Source organism: Pseudorca crassidens, chromosome 20 (genome assembly GCF_039906515.1).
Source record: "Pseudorca crassidens isolate mPseCra1 chromosome 20, mPseCra1.hap1, whole genome shotgun sequence".
In the NCBI taxonomy this organism is placed as follows: domain Eukaryota; kingdom Metazoa; phylum Chordata; class Mammalia; order Artiodactyla; family Delphinidae; genus Pseudorca; species Pseudorca crassidens.
In genome coordinates this window covers 13,579,561-13,584,773 of record NC_090315.1, presented here as the reverse complement: position 1 = coordinate 13,584,773, position 5,213 = coordinate 13,579,561, and positions in this window count along the sequence as shown.

Here is a 5,213-nt window from a genome sequence, read left to right as displayed (position 1 = left end):
TCTTCTGTCTCTGTCTTCCTAATGTTTCTCAAACTTTGGCTCTAGAGTTTGTTCTTTGAGCTACTAAATTACATCCTCTCGCCGTCCCTACTTCTTTATTCCCGTGCCTCTGTCACTTGGTCTATCTCTGCCTCCCTTGGTCTTTGCTCTTCTCCTATGTCTGTTTGTCTCTGTCTTCTGTCTCTTGCCTTTCTGCTTGTTTTCTCTGCCTAATTCTCCGTGTCTTTGTCTTTTGGTCTCTGTTGCTGTGTCTTTCTCTTTCCCTATCTCCCTGTTTCATTCTCTCTCTGATCTCGAGAGAGGTCTTACCTCTGGATTTTTAATACTCATGACCCTCTCAGTAGATCCTGTCTGTAGCCCCCACTTCCCCCTGTATGAGGCCCCAGGAAGGGGTGGTTTGGGGTAGCCTCAGCCCCTGCTCAGGGCGCTCCCTCTTTGCTCAGGGAACCCCAGATTTCCTCTGTTTCCCAAAGAAGTTTATTTATTTATCAGTGTTAATTAATTTATTTATTTGGTTGCATCGGGTCTTAGTTGAGGCAGGCGGGCTCCTTAATTGCAGCTCGCTGGCTCCTTGGTTGTGGCATGCAAACTCTTAGCTGCAGCATGCATGTGGGATCTAGTTCGCTGACCAGGGATCGAACCTGGACCCCCTGCATTGGGAGCACCCAGTCTTAACCACTGCGCCACCAGGGAATTCCCCCCAAAGAAGTTTAGAGCTTGTCTGGTACAAGTGGGCCATGGGGAGGAGGTGGGAGCAGTAGTCACTGGAGGGGCGCACCTAAACCTGGGCCTCCAGCTGGGATTTGGCTGTGGCAGAGCAGGGAGTGGCAGTCCTGGTGGGGGGCCTGTGCAAGGACATGTGGAGGTGGGGATGAGCTGTGTGTGTGACGGTAAAGAGCCCAGCATGGACCTCCTCCCCAGTGGCCGCTGCCTTCTTGCTGACCATGCAGGGAGTCCAAAGGTCTCCTCCTCCCAAAAAGAACAAAAAGCCTGGATGAGCATAGGCTCAGAGGACAGGGGACAGTCAGGAATGGGGGAGCCCATTGGCACTGGAAAAAAAAAAAAACAATACAAAAGACTGTACCTGAGTCATTCTTCACCCACCTGTTAGTGTTAGGTTCTCACACTCAAATGCTTCAGGGACCAGGTGAGTGATGCTAGAGGGAAGCAGGTGCCGGATAAGAAAATCAAAGTACAAAGGTGAGGATATGCAACCAGGGACATTCTCCTTAAGGAGTGGATGGAACAGAGAGGGAAATGTCCCCATTTTAAAATAATAATATTTTTTATAACCACCCTGTGGGTCTGGTCCATGAGATATCAATTCTAATCTTCCAGGTTCAGCTCAAGTTGTATAAATGGGGAACAGGGGCTCCTTCTTGACCTGACCCCTCATGAGCTTCAGGAAGGGTCAGTTTCCCACTGGTGCCACATGGAGGATCATACCAATAGTGTCTACCCTACAGGAGTGCTGGTGGCGATTACATGAATCATTCTGTATGTCAAGTGCTTCGAACTTCACCTGGCATCTGACAAGTGCTCAGTGATTGTTATCATAACCCGAGGGCTTCCTGGAGATGCCAAGCTCTGTGGTTGGTCAGATGGTGAGGGCAGATGGCTAGATCTTGTTCTTCACCTGATCATCCTCACCTGGGGGCCAGACTCTTTCCCCCTCAATGGGACAGTGAGAAACACTTAGCACAGGGACCTTGGCACGGAGGGGTGTCAGACTGCGAGAGGCTCAAAGCTTCACCAAGGGAAGATGGTTGCACAACTTTGTACTAAAACCCACTGAACTGTACACTTTAAATGGGTGAGTTGTAGAGAACAAATGTATGGACACCAAGGGGGGAAATGGGGGGTGGTGGTGGGATGAATTGGGAGACTGGGATTGACACGTATACACTAGTATGTATAAAATAGATAACTAATAAGAACCTGCTGTATAGCACAGGGAACTCCACTTTGCTGTACAGTAGAAACTAACACATTGTAAAACAACTATACCCCAATTTAAAAAAATAGTAATAAATGGGTGAGTTGTATGGTAGGTGAATTGTAGCTCAATGAAGTGGTTAAAAAGAAACTCTACAAAGGGAGTCAAGAAGTGACCCTTCAGCTAATACAGGGGCCCTGGCCCAAACACTGACCTGTCATTCATTCATTCAACAAATATTTTCTATATAATATCTGCTTTGTAATAAGCGAGTGTTGAGAACACAAACTTTAGCCCAGCCGTAAGAGGTAGGAGCTAGGGAGGGCTCTTGGAGAAGATGTCTGAGCTGAGACCTGAACAATATGGGGAAATGAGCTAGACGAAGCAGTGGAGGAGGGTGTTCCAGGCGGAGGGAACAACATCAGCAAAGGCCTACAGGTGAGGAAGGCAAATATCCTTTAAATGCCCCTCCCCTTTCTTTTGTATGTCAGCCCTTGTATTGGACAATGCTGCTGACATTTTTAGTGCCCAAGAAATCCCTGGTCCCTGCCTTCATGGAGCTCCAGTGAGGGACAAAGATGCATTACCAGGGCTTCCCTGGTGGCGCAGTGGTTGAGAGTCCCCCTGCCGATGCAGGGGACAAGGGTTCGTGCCCCCGTCCGGGAAGATTCCCACATGCCGCGGAGCGGTTGGGCCCATGAGCCATGGCCGCTGAGCCTGCGTGTCCGGAGCCTGTGCTCCGCAACGGGAGAGGCCACAACAGTGAGAGGCCCGCGTACCGCAAAAAAAAAAAAAAAAAAAAGATGCATTGCCAGACATGACCATTTGTGCTGGGATGGGAGAGGCACAGGAGAGGGGTCGGGGCTGGGATAGGGAAGATCAGAGGCTGTGGGTTTCCAGAGGAGGCACCTGAGCCAGTCTGAGAGAACATCAGGGAAGGCTTCCTGGAGGAAGAGATAGAGTTCTGAACAGTCTCTGTTCAAAGATCCCTTTGAGAATCTGTTGAAAGCTCTGGACATTCACAGAAGAAAAGCACACGAACATTGTAGGCAATTCCCAAATACTCCCATTCCCTCAAGCGCCTGTGCCTGGGCTGCCGGTAGTTATCCCATTACCCTCCACAACCACCTTGCTGTATAAATGTCCCAGGAATGGGGACTGGGATAGCCAACAGTGCTGGAAAACTTTGAGTTGAAATTTCAGTATCCTGGGTGTGGGGTGGGGTTTTGAGAGCCCCAAACTTCCCTCTCACCCCGCGCCGGGACTGGAGGGTGTGCCAAAGAGTTAGCTTTTTCCTGCCTACATCCTCCTTACTAACCTCTAGCCCTGGCGCTGTGGGGTCCTTGGCACGTACCGGGACCAGCGCGTTTTCCTCTGGAATGTCCAGAGGGAAATAGTCCATACTGCCACCACGCTCGCCAGACAAGCGCCGCAGCGCTCCCTGACGGTCACGGAGTAAGCGCGTCCCAAGCCGCACGCGCCCCCTAGTGGCTGATGCTTATACAGTCATCAGCGAGCACCGACCTCCGGTTCCAGCCTTTGGTCTGCTGACTGCAGTCATCATCCTCGCCGTTAACGTCATTTTCTTCTTCTTCTTCACCACCACCACTATCACCACCACCACCACCACCACCACCATCATCATCATCATCATCATCATAGCTAATACATAAATAGTGCATCCTACGTGCCAGGCACTGTGCTGCTTTATACATATCACCTCATTTAATCCTCACATCAGCCCTATGAAATGGGTTCTGTTACATTTGCATTTTCCTCATTTGAAGCACGGAGATGTAAGGAAACTACTCACCCAAGATCACACAACTACTAAGTGTCAGAGCCTGGATTGAACCTAGGCAATTTGTCTCCGGAGTTCATTTTCTGAATAGTTCAAAAATAATCATGAAGTGAAGTAATATGACGGTTTGGGATTGCTTCAAACAGCTGTGTGTTAGAGTGGAAAGAAACTGGATCACCACGTTGCCAGCCTGGATCATTTCACCTGTGGGTATTATGTGAGAGAGTATTACGTGAGAATAAACTTTTTTACTTAAGTCATCATATTTTGAAGTGTCTTTGTGGTAGCGATTCAGCTTTTATCCTAAAACAAGGGCACCAGAATCACCTGGAGGGCTTGTTAAAAGGCAGATTGCTGGGCTCCACTCCCAGTAAGTCTGGAGTAGGGACCTAGACTTTGTATTTCAAATAAATTCCCAAGAGCTGCTGCTAATCTGAGGGCCAGGATTTGAGAACCACTGCCCCCAGGAATGAGGAATGCAGGTCCTTACTGGGTGTTACTTTGTATGCCCAGCATTCATTCGCTCTCTTTGGGAGTACTGCCTTCTTCCCTCGGAGTCCACACGGCTGATCCCACCGGAAGACTCCAGGCCTGGCCAATGAGTGAATCCCTCCCCTTGGCCTTTGCAGTTGGTTCAGGATTGGGCGTGTCCCTGAAGTCGGACCAATGAGAGTCAGTCCTGGAACCATTGCGGGGTTGTTGGGGAGGGCCCTCGTAGGCTTGCCATGCTGGAAGGGCTTAGGCCTGGAGAACTGGGGGCTCCCCTGAGGGAAGAGCTAGTCTGAAAGTGAAGCCAACACAAGGGAAAACAGGGCTGGGAGATGAACAGAGAGACTGTTCCTGACATATCATCTGTGGCTCTGGGTCCAGTGAATCCCCAAAATGTTTCAGGAAGTTGACATTTTCCTTTACATCCTACATCAAATCTATGAGCAAATTCTGTCAACTCTACCTATAAAAGATGTCCTGTCTGTATTTTTTAAGCGAAGTTATGTACAATATTATATGTTACAGAGGTACAATATAGTGATTCACAATTTTAAAAGGCTCTACTCCATTTATAGTTATTATAAAATATAGGCTGTATTCCCTGTGTTGTACAATATATCCTCTTGTCCTGTATCGGAGGAAAAGTTATGCTATAAATTAGAACATTATTGGGTCAATGACAAAACTGGAATGACAAAACTGGAATAGTAGAGTAAGAAACTTTTGCATGTTAATGTTAAATTTATGAACTTAGTCATTGTATTGTGGTTATGTAAGAGAATATATTCTTAGAAAATGCACACTGAACTAGTTAGGAGTAGAAGGCCATGTGTATGTAACTTAGCTTCAAATTATACAACCCCCACAAACATAACAGAGCAAATTTTTTTAAAAATACTTGTTTATTTATTTATTTGGCTGCGCTGGGTCTTATTTGCGGCATCTAGTTCCCTGACCAGAGATTGAACCCATGCCCCCTGCACTGGG